Raw genomic sequence first — 19902 nt, 5'->3', positions numbered from 1 at the left:
CCTTACATCTTCTATAGAGACAATGCATCTCACCACTCAACACACTACATAAAAAGAAACTTCAAACAACAATTCTAAGGAGGCAATGGAGTGGTCCAAGCCAAATGTTCCAATCTTAACAGATACACAATGCTTCATTGATAAAACTATCAAAGTAACATGACAGGATATAAAAGATGCTTTTTTTCAAAAGCAGTTCCCAACAAATATGGAGTACAAATATGTATATATTAACATAGAGAGTTATAGAATACATAAAGTAGCATGCATATTTCTAGTGCTAACTTATTCAAAAGTTATTGGGTGGATTTTGCAACACATGGATAGCAATAATCTAGTTCTTAGTAGTAAAAGAGGAAAGGAGATTTCAACCTTCCATCCACATGATTTACATTCCTATTATAAGTTGTTAACCCCTGGGCAATACTTGAATACACAATTCTATGCAACATGGGATAACTTGAATACCAGGGAAGTTCTCAAGTCATGGTGGCAAGAACCTGCAAAGTTTCACCAAAATACAAGTCTATCAGTGTTTTATGGAAGTGTGCTGCAGATTGTGTGGGCAAAAGAATGGAAAATGTTTTGAATAAATATGGGTTTATTTACTCAACTTGGTTGTTTCTAGAGGTAGGATCTTCAACTGGGCTGACATACTCAACAACCACATATCAATGTACAACATGTGAAGCAAGTTTTAGAAGTTGATAAGTGTCTAGATTTTTGTATGTTCACCTATATGTTGGATGTGATTTTTGCTTTCTATGCATTCAGAGGAATGAAGTGGAATTGGATCCCTAAAGAGAAACTTCATGTTCATCTCCATTGCAGACTATTTCCAAAAGTTTATTTTTGAGGGGTATATAAGGGATTGGTTGAGAATTTCTTTGCAATTTTATGTCAGATGATTTTTGAGGTGGAACCACCATGCATGACAGATCAGGTGAAGAAGTCACTCTATGATATTGCAGATTGCTTCACTTCAACACAAGGCACATACATTAGAGTTTTCAGGTGCCAAACTTCCACTCACCTTATGCCAAGGTATGTGACCAATAAGGTGGTCTTGATGGAGGTTTCCTACCAACTAAATATAGGTTTTTCTACACAAATCCTAAGGAAGAAGAAGTCTCCCTGGCCCTCTTTTCCTTTACGGATCAGATCATACGAGCTTAAGATACTTAAGGAGGATGAATATGAGGTCGAAGAAATTATGTTCCTTCATTGTGGAGTAATGAGCTTTCATAGATACAACCCTAGAAATGTTTGAAGACAACATTGTACCTTACACTTGGCCGTATGTACCTATGACTATTCTAGAAGATGAGAATATCAAGAACTGGTACAATGCGTTGAAGAAGAATCATCTAGGAGATGAGTTATACCCCTCCCATGTTACCCAAGTACAAAATAAACCAATAGAGGAGATTTGGTAGGAAGTGGCTACCCTGGTTGACATTATATCATTAAAGAAGAGGCTAATGCATGATCTAATAGCAAAGAGTAGTAAGAATTTCAAGGAAAATCCTCTTTGAAAAGGTGTAATAGAGGTGGAGTAGCAAAGAAAGCAAATGGAGGAGGAAAAGAAAAGACAAGAGAAAGAGAAGTAACAAGAGGAGGAGCGAAAAAGAGAGGAAGAGAACAAACAAAAGGAGGAACAAAAAAAGAAGAAGCAAGATGACTTGTTGAAGAAGAAAGAAGATATGAACAAGAGAAAATCATAGGAGATGCAAAAGAAACAAAAATAAGAAATATTAAAGAAACAAAGAGAAGAGATAGAAAGGAAGAGAGTAGAGGAAGAGGAAGATCAAAATTAGTTGTAGGAAGAGGAGATGAAAAACAAACAGGAAGAAGAAGTTGCACAAATAATAGAGGAAGAATTAATGGCCTATGACATGGAGGTAGGGTTTGAAGAGGAGGAAGGATTAATGGCATATTACATGGATGTAGAGTTTGAAGAGGAGGAGGATATTGAACCAATTGTAGAAGGGCCCAATATTAAGTCAGAACCTCCTCTCACTGGGGGTCATCTCCCATTCAACAAGATGGGAATTGTTCCTCCACATAACGATAGGGTCATGGATATTTCAAACTTTACGTTCAACCAACTAAAGAAGAGGATTGTACAAGAAAGGCTAAGGTACTATCCTGATGACCCTGTTCATCTTGCCACCACAAACACAGAAAGGGTTATAACATCAAACACCAGGAGAAATCCTTGAGCAGTCATCAAAACAAATGTGGGATTTGCAACAAAAACATAGGATAACACATAATATCTTTTGAGTTAGATTGAAAAACTACAAAAGGAAATGATTGTTATAAAGAAGTGAGTTGATCATTTGGTTATAGAAAATAAAAATTTGGTTTCTACTAGTATTATCACGATAGAAATATGGTCTACCACACTTGAAAAACTAAAACCAATGGAGGACACTATGAAGAAAATTTACAATAAGATGATCCTTTTACGTGAGGTGATGGTGCCCCTGGTTGAAATCTAGAAAAGATATCAAGAAATCCTAAAGGTTCTGAAGGTTGCATGCACAACTTTGGATCTAATGCAGGATTGGGGAACCAAGTATCTTAATATTTCTGAGTAGTTGGTCAATAAGTATAAATTAATAATTAATATGGATAGAGTAGAATTAAGGCTACACACTCAGCATTATAACCTGCTTGGTGAGCAGGTGATCAACAATATAGCTGCCTATGTCTGATTGCATAACAGTAGAGAGTCCCTGACACTAAATCACAGAATACCTTATGTGGGCTCACTTGGATAAATAAGGATTAAGGATTTCATCATGCAGGAGTTGAAAGAGTTTTTTGAACAAATCAATAAATCAACAAATCAGGAGGGTTTGGAGGTGACAAAAAACACCATTCTACAGTATGCAACTGGGTCATCCAAAGTTCATATGAATTTATCCATGTTTTGGAGTAATATACAATAAAACTCTAAATCCATACTTTCATATGCATTGGAGGTGAGAGTGTAGTATAATGCAAATCCACCATCAAGGGTCAAAGGTATTGCAACAAAGTTCAAAGCATGGAACTCTTACATTATAAATGAACTCCACTCTTAAGATATTGATTTCTCTTTTCCTCCTACATGAGGAGATTTTTGTCTTATTGTAATTTTGTCCTATACAACCACCATTTTGAATGTGATTTGTATTTTATGAGAATAAGAAATTAAAATGTAAAATAAATTCCAAGAGACACTTGTGGAATATGAAGAGTCACATAGAAATCCATAGCTTATAGGAAGTCAAAGAGTCATGAGGAAGCTCAAAGGTCACTTTCATTTGTTATAAATAAGGCCTCATAACTCAAGCAAATGGCTTGTACTTTGGGAGAATTTTCCTTGGCTTCTCTAGTTTTGCATAGGGGAGAAGATCATTCTTTGGAGAAGCAAGTGGTATCTTCATGTTCTATTATTGGGGCTAGTGTTTTGTCATTGTAACAATGTACTTTGATCTTTCATTTAATCATCAAAAGATCCTAGAGGCAACATAATTTCATGCATGTATCGTGAATGTTGTAACAATATTCTTTAAATGTTTGTAGTATATGTTTATGTTATGCATACTAGAGAAAATGAACAATTTCGTTAACTTTAGATATGGATCTTGTTGAATGTATGTTGTTATGTGTTTTCATGATCATTTTTATCTTTTGAACTATTTTGTAGGTTAATTTGCAATTCTTATTTTATAGCTATTGCATGTCTCTCTTAGGAATATACTACTACTTTTATATTAGATACCTACCTTTTATTCCCCTTTCATGGAAGCTCCCTTTACACTTTACAATTGGTGTCTCACAAAGCTTACACACTCTCTATCCTCACATTTATGTGTATTCTCTCTTATGTGTGTTTGGCATCTAAGGCGTACCTCTAAAATCTCTTACAATGGTGGCCAAACCTAATATTTGAATGGTGATCCTATCCCTAATGATGTGAAGTCTAATTGGTACTTCATATTGGCGAGACCCCCTGTATGTTGGCAACATCCAACACTGTCAATATAAACCTACAAGATGGTTCAAGGAGAAATGGTGTTATGATAAGGATTTTGGATTGAAACTCTTCACAAGGCATTATGAAGCACTATTGTTAATGGGTTTAATGAAGAAGAAAATATCCCTATATTCTCTAGAGAAAAACCAATTCTATGGCATCAAAGATTGGGACATATTGAAGAGAAGGGAATTTAATCATTACATGGTAAAGGTATAGATTACGGTCTGTTTAATTTCTCATTAGATTATAATTTCTATGAACATTGTATATATGGGAAATATAATCATGTAATATTCCTATCCATTGTTAAAAGAGAAAAAAAATTCTTAGGTTTGATACACAATGATGTTTTTAGCGATGTGCTTGTTCCATCACTAGGTAAATATGTGTACTATGTTTCATTCACAGATAATTTCTCATGGAGCACATGGATCTATTTCCTTTGAAAGAAAACTGTCATTTTAAATAAATTTAAAGGGTTTAAGGCACTTATAGAGAACCATATAAATGTGTTGAGGATAGATAATGGTGGAGAGGTTTACAGAAATGAAAGGCAAACAAATACTCTGTATACACCTCAATCGAAGAGAGTTGCATAAATAAAAAACATTATTTTTCCCAAAGGCAAGCAATGTGCTTAGTGGTGTAAGGTTAGCACATGAATTTTGGTTAGAGGTTATGGATACTGCATGTTAATTGGAAAATCCATCAGCTATATCAACATTGTTTGACAAAATCTCCACATCAAGAATGGACTTTTAAAATATTCTCTCTTAAACGTCTTGGAGTTTTTTGATGTGCTACTTATGCGCATGTTTCAAGGGAGAATAGGAGCGAGCTAGATAGTAAAGTAAAAAAGTGTAACTTTATTGGTTATAAAAATGATATAAAAGGTTATAAATCTTGAATATAGTAATAAAGAAGATTGTTTAAAACCGAAATGTAGTTTCTAGAAAGGTTAAAACTATTTCCAAACATGATGTCCAACTAAGGTAACAAGAACTAGAGATAATAAAGTTTGAGTTGGAGTATGAACAATTTGACTCCACAAAAGAAGATGAACAAGAAGCTAAAAATCCTACAAATCCAATATTTAAGAGATTAGTTGAGTAAATAAAACAAACAAAAGGCTATAGAAAACCTTATTTCTATTCTAGTTGTTTCTAACTATTGTTGATGGCGGTCTTAGAACTATTATGGAGGCAATGAATTTAGAGGATAGTGGAATCTGAAAGAAGGCCATGGTTGAAGAAATATATGTCTTGGATAAAAGCAAGGAATGGGATCTAGTCAAATTGATAGCTATAAGAAAACATGTTGGTAGAATATGGGTGTTTAAAAATAAGTTGAATGCAAAAGGTAAAGTGGAGAAGTACAAAGCTTGCCTAACAACAAAGGGATATTCAAGTAGAGGGAATTAATTTTGGTGAAAATTTTCCCATCTTGTTAAACCAAATTCTATTATATTTATTTTTTATATTATGATTAGCTTTTATGTTGAAGTAGATCAAATTGATGTGAAGGAAACATCCCTACATGGGGTTCTTGAAGAAGAAATATACAAGAAACAAGCAAAACATTTTTAATAAAGGGAAAGAAAGAGCTAGTTTTCAAGATAAAGAAAACAAGTATATGTTAAAACAATATCTAAGAGTGTGGTAATAAATGTTTGAAACTTATTTATTGGGTGTTGGTTTCTCAAGAATCAAATATTATCACTAGACGTATCATTTTATGTATGTGGTCAGATATGTTGTTGATTGGAAACAAGGAAATAATTAAGGATAGAAAACTAAGACGTCTTTTGTGTTTGATATGAAAGATATTGGGGTTGAGAATTTGATTTTAGGCATGGTAATTAAAAGAGGTCAATCAAAGAAAAAACTATATTTGACTCAAAGGAAATATGTTGATACAATATTACAGAGATTTAGTATGTAGTAATATAAACTAGACAAGGTCACTATTCTTGTAGGTGTAAAGTTATATGTAGATCAATGTACCAAGACACAACAAGTATATCAAATGTCTCATGATCCATATGCAAGTTTTCTTGGAAGTTTTATGTGTGATATGGTCTATACTAGATTAAATATATGTCAAAAATAAGGAAGACACATTGGACAACTATAAAGAGCATCTTTACATATTTGTGCAAACACCTCATATTACTAAATTTTCTACCAAAGTGACACATATACATGATTTTTTATATGTGTATTAGGTTAGTGATCTTAATGGCAAAATATATACAATATGTTATGTTTATAACTTAATTGATGGAGCAACCAATTGGATGAGAAAAGGGTGGGTCACAATTGCATTTTCAATTATAGAAGTTGAGCACATGGTAGCCACTCATGGAAGTAAGAAAGATATATGTAGATTGTAAAGGTTGTGATTATGTATTGGGTTCATTTAAAAAGTAGCGAGGATAGGTTGTGATAGCTCAAGTACCCATTTTATGGCAAATAATCATGCTTATGATTATAAGGAAAAGCATATTGATGTGTAGTACTATTTTGTTAGAGATATGGTTGAACATAACAAAGTATTGTTGGAGGAGGTTAATACCTTGAAGAATGTTGTAGAATCATTGATGAAGTATGTTAATATCAAAAATTTCGCTTGGTGTAGAAAATCAATGGGAATTGCTACTCTCAGTAGCTAATTATATGAATGCATTCTCATTGAACCTATTTTTGAAAAGAATTCAATAAGTGGGATAATAATGTGTGTGTGACATATCCTTTATAGGTAGACTAGTCACATCCCGGTTAGGGTTTTAAGACTAGCCCATGGATGAAGGGGTTTTTGATGCAAGAGCATCCAGCTCAACAAATCCATTGTATTTTAGTAGACATAGGGGGTCTTGTGTTTTCAAGGAAGTTGGTTTCCTGAATATTAAATTAATGTAATTATTAAGGTTTTGAGTAATTTTAATGAGAGATATTAAGAGTAGGATTTAATTAAGTATTGTGAGGAATATTTGTAAATGTTCTCGAATGTTGGAGAACATGAGAGATTTAGGCTAGTTAAGATTCCATAGGGATTGAGAGATTTGGAAATCAGTTGTAAATCTTAGATTAGGAATTAGTTCATGATTTTATGGATTATAGAGGATCCTTAAAGATAAAGAAGAGATTTTAGGATTTTGTTGAGAAGGTTATGGATCTAAACTAGGAAATAGGTTACATAACCTTTTGTATAAATGTAAGCCTAAAATGCATAGAAGAGGGTTAGCTAGCTCGGAGTTTGAGAGTGAGTTAGTTAGATAGGGTTGATTGTAAGCCTATGGGCAGGAAAGGAAAAGGCCATTGATGGTGAAGATCAGGTTAGAAGGGAATCCTTTTGTAATTATTTGTTTATTAATATAGATAATTCGATTCTAAGTTTGTATGGTGTGAATGGAGTAATTGAATGAATTGTGTGTGAATTAGAAGTAATTCTACATAACATAGGTTTATAGGTGTGCAGAATTAGAGACAAAGTGAAGAGAAGTGTGTTACGAGTTTATACACAGGCAATATTAGAGAAACCTTAATGTTACAGTGAAGGTATATTGTAAGGTTGTTAAAACCTAAGGAGTTACGTAGCGGAAGCGTAAAAGAGCAAAGGAATAAAGAACGAAGCTGAAGATCGGACTAGAATAATTGAAGACCAAAAGGTGAGAACAAAGACATAGACGGAAACCTGAACAAATGGACTATTAACCAGTAAGAAACAAAATAATGTAGTAGCGAAGCACTATCATTGGATCAATCAGATCAACGAATGAGAGTGATGGAGATAGACAGCCAGGATTAAGTCGTGTGGAATAAAGTTAAGAAGATGGATGGCAGAGATTAAAACCATGTGAAGAATATCGAAGCAGTCTATGGAAATAGTAAGTGGTACCTTGCGGGGTCTCAAATCAGTAACCAATATTTTGAAAATTCATGCGATTAAGCTTAGAGGTTGACATGTAGCACATGGAGGAAAGAGAAAACCACTTTTCTCGTGTGCTTTCGGTCTAATATCGATCATGCATGTAATCTACATGATATTACGCAATCATCGTTGGATTGAGATAGGAGAGATAAACGGTGGAGATCGCCTGGGTAAGTTGATGATCGGGTGATGTGATGACCATCGGATGAAGGAGTGAGATCGACAACAGAGGTTGAATGCGCTAAAGATTGAGCGTCAGAAAATGTGTAAAGTCATGTGAATCAACGGAAAGGTAAGGTTTAAGTATTATATGAAATATTTCTATTATACAGGAATTATAATAGAAATAACGGGATAAAGGTATTATGGGTTAAGGTCGAGGTTAACCAAAGTCTAAAGACCATGGTATGTTTAATATGCGTGGGTAATAAGAGTTAACCAAAGGATATTGAATGGTCATATAAGGTTCTGCTAAAGATTTATTAAAGTTTAGACTTTGGAGAGTCAAATGAAATATTTCCGCTTAAGGAATTAAACTTTGATAAAGTGGGTTTTTATCAGATATTATATTTCCGCTGGTTAAACCTTGATTTTTGAAGGTTTCCCTAAGTATCGAATTTTAGAATCCCTGCAACATGTATATGACATGCATTTTATATGCATACTGTGGGTATTGTCGGCTTAGGCTGGCATCACTTTTCAAGGTGAACACCCCTTGATTAGGAGGGAATGGGGTTCAATGTGCCCCTCAAGGAGTATTATTATTTTTTGATATGTTATGTATTATTTTGGGCAACAATTTTGACCCATTGTGATATAATCTCATAGGGATTGGGTTTGTAGTACAATCTAGGTTAATGAATTATGGTTGATTGAAGTTGTAGAAGACCTAAATGTTTGTATGGTTAATAGTTGAGTTAGAACACTAGGTTAAGGAGAGGACACGACTTTTAGTTATGTTTTTTTACCGGGATAATGGTTTCTTAGGTAAATCTTGTGTATCTTGTGTGAATGTGTTACCATTATTATTTTTATGTTGTAGATTGTGTTAGTATTACTTTATTGCACATGTTTATCAAAGTTACTCCTCAAAAAAATGATTAAACATTCAATTGAAACTTCTTATCCAATCAATCAACCTTGCACTAATAAGAATGAATGCACTATTATTGTTATGTTTTAGATTATGTTTATCAAATCTACTCCTCAAAAAATGATTAAACATTCAATTGAAGCTTCTTATCCAATTAATAAACCTTGCACTAATAAATATAGAATGAATGCACCCCTAAAAATAATTTATGCATTTAAAATCTACCTCCTTATGTTATTGAAGAGTTAGAATTACTTAATTCAATCCTCCAATTTTGTGTCCTATGAATGTATCATCACTTATTCAAATGAAATGTATTACCTATCACCTATAGTAATCCCCTGTAAAAAACTATTTTTTTAACAAGGAAAAGTCATTGAAACCTCCACTTACATATCTAGAGTATAATTACCTACTAAGATGATTAATTAGACTTGCCATGAAAAGATGGTTTCCATAAGAAATAATTAAGCCACCAAATCAACTAACACCAGGGATAAAGAACAATTTCTTTTTCTGGAGAAAAATCACAACTTTCTATTAAAAAATTAAAATTTTTCATAAGTGGATGCACAAGTGAATTCATATATTGTCCCTAAGGACCAAGAGGGTGTGATTTAAACACTCATAGTATCTACGCTACAAAACTAAAAAAAAAAAAAAACATCTAGCCAAATATAAAAGCTTTCTCTTTTTTTCCTTTTTTATTTTGAAATTTTTGTCATACCCCATGAGATAGTGTAGCCATAACAATTGCCAACTCATCATTTTTTTTCCAATGCTGACATTTCTTTATTTGAGTTCAAGCTCTCAGAAACATGAGATCACATTGTTCCACCTAGACTTGTTTTTCTTTTCCATGGGTTGAGTTCCATCAATCTAGATCTCCCTGAGGTCATTGGGATTCTCTGTCTATTTTTCTTAATCCTTTAGTTTCTATTCTTCCTCCTTTTTAGAGCCTTGTTGATCCCATTCCTCTGGAGTTTGTTGTCTCTCATCCATTTATTCATCTTCTTCATCAAAAGAATGTGGATCTGGGAATTTCCACCCTTTTTTTTCAGTGACCTTTTCTTTGTCCTCTTTTTCGGTTATGGGCATGTATTTGCAAGTGCCCAGTCTAATAGAAGATCTGGCACCTTAAGGCAGTGTTTTCAAAATATAACCATTATGTCCACTTCAAGTCTTGGTGTGTTAGGTGAACATGATCTGACGGTCCTCTACTTAAGTCCATATCCACATATATGCATGCAAAAGTGAATATACCCTTGTCCATTCTTTCTTGATATATCTTTAGAAATCTCCATAAATAATTCCCAATTACTTCTAGGATTTGGTGGTGCCAAAATGAGAGTGGAAGATTATGTAACCTTACCCATACTGACATTTTCGATACCACCAATGTGTTGGCATCAAATATGGGAAACCATGGGGTTAAAAAAAGAACTTCCCTTCCCTAAAACCATGGTCATACATTTATTACATATTCCAAATCTTTTTTATTATCGAACTGAACTACAAAAAAACCTTTCAAACACAGATACATATCACACTCTTTGGTCTAATTGAGGTAGATCCACTGATGTAGATCTTTATATTTGGGACAGAAACCATTAAATTGACATATGATAGCTTTGGCTTGCAAAATAGTGAAAATACCACATACTTCTGGTAATTCTATTATCAGATCTAGAGCTTTCTCCATCTTCTCTACGAGGTACGAACCTGAAATTGTTAGATTTTGGGTTTGTTTGTCTGGTGCAATGCTATTCCCTCTCAAAGAATCCTTAAAATAAACTAGATCCCTGCAAGCAGAATATGATCCACATGGAATGCTCACTACTGGGAAACCACCTTGCAATCTTAAATTTACGATAATGGTGGAGTTCCTTTGAATACCATAACATTTAATTTGAGACATATCCTGCAACCCCTTTCCTGCAAAAATAAAACTTTTTAAAGTTGTTGGTATACCTGGGCTATTTTGTACTTTGCTTCATATATTTCACTAGATCATTTCCCTAAACCCTTAGTAATATCAATTTTCAATTAAGTTTTGATGAAAACAAGAAAAAAATCCTCCATATCTAGATCTAAGCACTGCAATCCACTCTCTGTTTGTCTCTCCTTTGGATCTGAATCAAAATTATAGATCTGGTTTTTTTGTGAGAGGAGAGGGAAATCCAGCAATAAAAAAGACTTGGTTCCCTATTGCATGTAAGGATCTTGTAGGGGACTACTAACAAAGAAAGAAATAGCTGCATGTTGTTGCCTCAACATCCCTTGCTATCCAAAACACTCATTCCAAACCATATGCCAATCGTTCTTGCACTAGAAGGGAAAGCCTATGTGATATTGCAATAAAAAAAGTGTTGTTGTGGCTTGTCGAGTTCCCCATCCTTAGAGATAGAAATGCTAACAAAAAAGACCCTCCACCAATCCAAAATAATTGGATCTATATCCCATGTGTTAGCTTGTTGCATGTTGGATGATCGATAATTATTTCTGTCCGGATACACTATCCAAATTCATGGTCTAGGTGAGATTTGATCGAAGGACAACACCCTAAGAGAAGAATTTCTTTGAGGGTCCAACCATTTCCTAAGATCGCCAAAATCCTTGCTTTCATAGAGCGATGTGATAACCTAGGTCTTGGTTGTGCATGCTGGAGAGAAAACCCTAACCTTCATTAGTGAGGGAATCCATGCAAGCGGGGGCGGTGCGGGGGGGGCGTTCCGCGAGGAGTCACAGTCTCTGTAACACTTGTATTACATCATTTGATGAAGAGAAAATGTGTGATTGGGTAAAATAATCTTGTATGAAATTAGGTCCCATGCTCGAGCCCCACAATCTCCACATTCCTTCAAAATTGATTGTAAATTCTCATGAAAATCCGCAGTGTCGGCCTAGGGAGTACCAATTCCTACAATCTCATAGACTGTGATATCTTGCAAATGTTAATAAACCTTATTTGCCATGATCTGATACCGATTTTTTTTCTACGTCTGACTCTTAGTTTCAAGAAAGAGCGAAATAAATGGAGATGCATGCATAATATTCTTAGGGTTTATGAAATAGTTCATAAACCTCCTATCATAATTAATTATTTTAAAAATTTGTATAATTAAATGCGCATAAATTTTTTATATTCATGTTTAATAGTTGTTTCTAAACCCATTTGTGTGTGTCTAACTCCATTTTAAGATAAGTAACCTACACAACATTGGCCTTGAATAACTTGCATGACATGATCTCTAAAATGCGTATCATTTACCACATATGCATTTCACACTTACTCTTCTTACACCCCATTTTGGAAGTGGGTGTTATGAGTACATATAATGTGTTTACCACATGAACCACCTATAGATGAAAATAAGGGCTTTCACTTATCTAACCTAGGTGCACAACATGGTCCATCCACTTGATGTCTATTGCTTAAAGACAAGGACCCATGTACCTTTGTCTCCTTTGTCTTAATTGTTGGACACATATTTGACCTTGTTAGACCCCTTTAGGTCTATAACTTAGGGAATTTTCCAAGTAACTTAATCATACCTTGGACTAATACCCTTTATTTGATCTTAGTTCGTTGGAAATGCCTCATTTTGAATCCCTAATGGCCCAAATTCATTTCAATGTTTTCTTAGTGGGGTTTACCTGGAAAAAATTATTTTTACCTTCCTTAGTCTAGGTGTGAGATGTATAACATGATTTTTATGTGCCTTATGACACTTATCTTTTGTCGCTAAAAAATATGAGAGCATTTTTTCATATAACTGTTGGTAAAAACCTATGATAAAAAATTTATAGAAAAAATCAACTTGTCCAATTTCTAGATTAACATTCACCCAAACCCTTAAGGTGTTCCCAAATATTTATAACTTGATCCATGGTACTATGTTAAAGGTTATCAAATATTGCCCCCAAGAGATTGTGTCCATAAAATTTGCATTGAATTTTGGTCGGAGCTACCTCATATATGTTTCTTATGCACTTTGATTGTTTCTACCTATTGTGTTCTCAACCCTACAATGACCTAGAGGCATCCTCAATTAGTTTCTATTTATATTGGATTGTTATCTCTCTTGTTGGATCATTTCATCACTCTAGGAAATATTCAACTCCATCCATATATGTATCTTAGTCTTCCAAAAGTCACCTCAAGGAAAGTTCTAGAACTATCCTTGGTGAAGAAGGTGTGTTCTCACTAAAGAACCAAAGAATTCATGATTACATTATTAATTATAATTTCTTTGTATGATTGTATCACTTATCACATATATTATTGGAGACAATTATCCAAGCATATTTCGCAAGGGATATTCGACATGGTTTATGTAAACCAACACTGGTTCCTATCCCTTCTAGACTCCATGTCTTAGATCTTGATCCAAGTAGACTTCCCTTCGTACTACTCATATTGATTTCTCATTATTTCATCTAATTAAGGGTGTTTCCCACTTAGGGAATCAATAAACCATAAGTTATACTTTCTTGGACTACTTTCTCATTAAAGATAAAAGAGAATAAACCTAATGATTATTTTTCACTTTTTGCACTTAAGTTTAAAAGAGGCTAGATGGATTGTATCTTCCTCTTTTTCAATTTATATTCCCTTGCTTGCAAGTATATTAGGTCACTGAAATAATAAAACCTACTTTATATTGTTTTCTTCATTAATTTTCCTCTATACATCTATCTATTGTTCAAGCATAAGATACCTTAGCACATAAAATCAACATTCAAACATAGTTTACACCTTAATATAAACTCTTCATCGTTAATCACTATATTAGCCTTCTCTCATATCCATGTTCTCTTTATTCCACTCAAAATTGGGGGGTGACTCCACCTCCCTTCTGAGCCTTAATGTTTGGGCTTTCCTCCTTGTGGTAGTGTTACACCTCACTCTAACCATCATGTTACTCCAACCAGGATTAACTTAAAGATAATCCATATTAGGAAAAAACTTAAACATATAATGGTTTACATGCATTAAGTATATATTGTGATGTTTATTGAGCATGATATTAATGATATGTGAGTGTCTGTGTGTGTACACACATTCATAAGTGCGTATTTATCAATATGTGTGTGCTTCTACAAATGATGATGGATGTATGCATGTCAATATATTTGTTAAATAATTAAATTGAATAACATAATATATTGCATTTTTTTTTTTAAATAAGAACAATGTGGATTTGTATTATTGTACAAAAAATAACATGGCCCATAGCTTTGCCTAGATGGTTAATTTAACAATGTGGTTGATGTTGATACACCTTTCGATTCGTATTATTCATGCCACTTTAGAGTCAAGCACCAAAACTCTTGTATACTATGAATTTTACGTGTTTTATACCTTAACCAAACAATACGTAGAGAAAAAATAAAACAAAAAAAACATATATTTTGGAAAAATCAATATGACATGATATTTATAGTAAGCATTTAGTGAGGTCATGCATCCTTCTTTCAATTGGAGTATTATTAGATCTATGATTTGTTATTTTCATCATGGAGAAGCATAAGGGGGTTCACTTTGGGAGTCTAACTTATAGTAGGGATTGTGCTATATAGAACTTGACTTTTCAATTGCAATATTTGGTCCTCTAAGTCATCCATCCACCATGACACATCTTCGACATGAAATCAATGATCAACCAAGGATCAATATGACAATAAATGGGATTGTAGCTAAGATATTTGCTCATACACATATGTTATATATCTCTTTGAATTTACCACGATCATACTTCTCACTATATTAAAAACATGATAATTAATATGAGTTCAAATTTCCAACCTTTCTCACTTTACCAAACAATAATACCTTCACTTGTTCCAATAATACCTTCACTTCTTCGAAATTATCTTTGAACTCAAATAACTCATCTTCCATTTCCCATAGTTGCTTTATCTTTATGAAGAGGAAAATCATTGAGTGGCATAGAACATGGGATCTAATAAAGGGAGATTTCACAAATATACAAAATAGGATGAAAAATAGCAAGGTGAGAAAACAAATAAGGAAACCATAATTATTTATAATAGTGCCCTTGTGGCTAAGTTAAAAGTTAAGACTCCTTAAATGCCCTTGTAGGCTAAATCCTTCATTTACACCTTCACTTACTGCAAAACTATTCCCCATTAAGGCAAAGCATTCTATTTCCATACCTTAGGGTCCATTATAAGGGAGTTTCTCGTGGTTGACAGGAGGGAAAGTGGCACAGTGTGTGTCGTGACCTCCTCACAAAAATAGTTACGTTTTAGCAATGTTTAGAAGTAGAAGTTAACTTGCACCTCCCAAGGAGCCATAAAATACTATTCCCATAACACAATAAAAGTATTTTGGTTAAAATATGTTAGTGCAAAACTTGGGTGGGAGTGATGTCTTGTTAAGGACCCTACCCCACCTAAATAGTTCAAATTTTTGTCTCTATATGATTCATAGGAAGCACACTCAATACGCCTTGCATGCTACCCACTCTTAAAAACTTAATTATATTTCCTTTAGTCACATGGATTCATTTTCCAACATATCTATGCTTTTATTATACTTTATGATGAAACACATTCAAAAGAGTTAATGTGTTTTAATGTATATTCTTATTTATTGCACATATGTATGTACTTTTCAAAGAACCTTCCTTCTTCTAGAAGCATCCCTATATATCTTTCTTCTCTCATAAGTTTCCTTTTTGTACTTTATTGAAGACATGGTCAAACTTTATTAGCCTCTTATAAATTTTTTCTCTATATATTGTGAAAATGAATGTATAATATGTGTACATTACCAAAATCTCTTATATTCACCCTTTTCTCATTAACAATGAACCATCCACCATGTTACTAGGGGCTAGGACTAATCCTTTCTAACATACCTTGGAATAATAGAGAAATGGGTTCACTATTGAGGTGATACCCTCCTTTAACACTAAAAAACATTCTCTTGTAATAATTGCATAATTCCTCTCTAATGTTTTCTTATGGATGAGTTTTCACACTACCATATATGCTCATAATAATTAGGACAAAATCTCAGTGATTGTATCTTTTAATTCTAGACACCTAAGGGGTTTCATTATTTTTACCATTAATAGATCTAAGATCATTCAACTTTGTATTCAATCAAATTCCTAAATCTAGTCTCCATGAGAATTTCCACCTTTCACCATGATCTACTGGATCAACTTTCTTCAACAATATTCATCATTTTGGAGTTATGCATTTGGGGTATTAACACCCTCTCTTTTTTGGTTCAAGGGTTAATGTATCCATAGCTTACCTTAGCCATATCTCTTTAACCATAACATATAATTTTTAATTATAAATTTCCTTTGGTATCTTGAGGTGAGATCTATAAGGTGATGGGGTGTTGAATGTAGTTCAAAAAATTTGAAGGCACAAAACACCCTTAGAAATACCATTAAATCTAATTTAATTTTTGACTTCAATTACCAAATCTATGATGTATTGAATATAGTAAAAAAAAATTACATATGTTGGCTTCAAAATTGTCATTTTTTAGCATTGATGGTTGATTTATTATGGAAGGTCTCCAAGAGGTCCACGTGTGTTAAAATAATGCATAAATTAAACAATAACAAATCAAACACTATTGGTTAGGATGTTAGGTCCCTATACTACTAGTGTAACCCCTTATTTTTATTAGTACAACCCCCTTATTATATTGTTGTGCCCATGTAGTTCCCATATTGTTTTTATTGTGCCCCATAGAAGCCCACTATTGCTATTATTGTGCCCTTACATTATTATTGTTATGTCGGCTCTGATTATATTATGACCCCTTAGACTCCTATATATAGAAAGGAAGTATTTTCATTTGTAACATCTAAGAATTGTTCATTTTTGTAATGTAAAGGAGGTTTCCCCCTTGAAGAGGCTGAATTCTAAGGTGTTGATCTATCTTTTCTATCTTTTTGTGAGCTGGTTTCATAACATTTGGTATCAAAGATTTGGATTCTAGGGTTTCGCTGCTCCAAACAGGTCATTGTGGTATTTTTGCTATAACTTTTTTTCTACGACGTTTCAGAAGCTACAAAAAAAACCAATTTGAGAAGAAATCTTGCTGAACCGTGTATCTACATTTCAGATCTTGTCTCACTATATTTTTAGAGATATGATCTGAGGAATTTAGGGTTTTTGCAGACCCCCGAATTACATTCCAAATAAGTCACCTTGGGAAAATTGTCATAACTTTTGTTCTAAGCATCATACTGAAATTTCATAAGAAGTTTCAGAAAGAGGACTGCCTGTAGTTTTCTGTATATTAGTTTCAGGTACTAAGTTCAAAACAGTGATACACGACATGTTGTACAAGTTCACTCTACTGAACTAGTCTATAATTAAGTCACTGTGGGAGATTTGGAATAACTATTTCTTGGATAATCAAATTATGATCAGACTTGCAGGGTTAGAAAGAGAACTCAGAGAGCTACCATAGGAAGAAATTTTAGAACTTGGAAATGTTAAATTACAGAGTTACAGTCGTTTCAAGATTGAGCTCCTAAAATCAAGAAAATTTGAGATGAGGAAGTTTGATGGCAAGTATCTGGTAAATTGGATACTACAGATGGAGAAATATTTTGATCTACATGGTGTACCACTACTACAAAAGGTATATATTGCATCTTCATATTTAGAACAAGATCAAATTTTATGGTATAAAGGGCTTTGTTCTCGTAAACCACTTGTTACGTGGTCAATTTTCATGGAGGAAATTATAGCAGATTATGTGGATACAAAGAGCAACACCTTCTTTAGAGAAACACCATAACAATTGGAAGAAAAAAGAGAAAAAGGGCTTTGTTACAATTGTGAAAAGAAATACATTAAAGGTCATAAGCGTGATGAGAAGAAATTATTTTACATTGATTGTGGAGAGGAGGAATAAAAGGATCAATAAACATCAAAATAAGAGTATATACACCAGGAACCAACCTTGGAGAAAGAAGAAATGAATCCAACCACATCTTGCAAAGCATTGGAAATAATTACTACTCCTCAAACTCTTAAGATAGAAGGACACATCAAGAAGAAAAAGGTTCAAGAAGTGAAAGACCACATCAAGAAAGAAGAAATGAATCTGAACATATCTTGTAATGTAATGGCTGGAATTAGCACTCCTCAAACTATCAAGATAGAAGGACATATCAAGAAGAAAATTGTTCAAGAAGTGAAAGATCACATAGAGAATCAAGAAATGAATCCGACCATATCTTTTAATGCACTGAAAGAAATTACCACTCCTCAAACTCTAAATATGGAAAGAAATATCAAGAAGAAAAAGATTCAAGCAGTGAAATATCACATCGAGCATCAACAACAGGTTCTCCAACTTTTAAAGGATAAGACCACTTTGGTGCAGAATCAAATGAAACAACAGGTAGATCAACATTGCAATGAAAGAAGTTTTGATGTGGAAATTGGGTATTTTTGTGGTTACATACATACAAACAAATGTCCCTCAAGAAATCTATTTATGAGAAGGAAAGGTTAGCAATACTACACGCACTTAAGAAATGGCAACCTTACCTAATGGGAAGACACTTCAAGGTAAAAACGAATCATGATAGTATTAAATACTTTTTAGAACAAAGATTATCCTCTGAACAACAACAAAAATGGGTCACAAATATGTTGGGTTATGACTTTGAAACCATCTACAAAAAAGGGAAGCAAAATGTTGTGGCAAACACACTCTCAAGAAAGGATGAGGATGTGGAAGCATTGTTGTGCGTCATTTCTATTATCCAACCAAATTGGAGAAACGAAACAAGGTATGAATGGAAGAAGGATGAAGAAGTGTGGCCACTCATTCAAAAGTTGCAGAAGATCTTAGTTCAAACAATATTGCCAGAACTTGACGAGGAAGGAAAAATCATATTGGAGCCTGGAGCAGTCATAGAAACAAGAACCTAACAACTACGAAATTGATCAATTTAATAGTATCTCATCAAGTGGAAGAACTTACTAGCTCAAAATTCCACATTGGAGGACAAGAATTTTGTACAGGAGCATCAAGAACTACTCAAGCGTTGAGGACAACAATTTTTGAGGGAGAGGGGAATCTTAGGTCCCTATACTACTAATGTAACCCCTTATTGTTATTAGTACAACCCCCTTATTATATTTTTTTGCCCATGTAGTCCCCAAATTTTTATTATTGTGCCCCCCAGAAGCCCACTATTGCTATTATTGTGCCCTTACATTATTATTGTTATGTCGGCTCTGATTATATTATGACCCCTTCAACTCCTATATATATAAAGGAAGTCTTTTTATTTGTATCATCTAAGAATTGTTCATTTCTTTAATGTAAAGGAGGTTTCCCCCTCGAAGAGGATGAATTCTAAGGTGTTGATCTATCTTTTTTATCTTTTTGTGAGCTAGTTTCATAACATAGGATAAAATTCAAACTCAAACTATGTAGGAAATGGTGAAAAGCTTCAAAGGGATTGTCCTATACAATTGTCCTCAAGAGAATTTTGTACACAACCCAATACTAATGATTTATTTATATCTGAAAGTGAAAGTCCAAATCACTAATCCTAATGGAAAATTTAATGGTAAAAAACTTGAGTTATGATTATGTAGTCTAGAGGAATATTTCAAGACTCAATCTGCAATTACTAATGTATAAAATATCCTAATAATTAAGGTTAATATGGAATAAACTACCTTATATTAGTGATAAAATCACTAAAGCTAGCTAGTTGTTGAAGAAAGGTAGATCACTTAATGGGATAATGTAATGCCCCATTTTCACCGAGACAACTAAATCACATTATGATGTATTTTATCTCTCTTTGCTTATTAT

Source organism: Pinus tabuliformis, chromosome 6 (genome assembly GCF_031772625.1).
Source record: "Pinus tabuliformis cultivar Carrire ecotype Pingquan chromosome 6, CPIR1, whole genome shotgun sequence".
NCBI lineage: Eukaryota > Viridiplantae > Streptophyta > Pinopsida > Pinales > Pinaceae > Pinus > Pinus tabuliformis.
Note: the sequence above shows the minus strand (reverse complement) of the source record.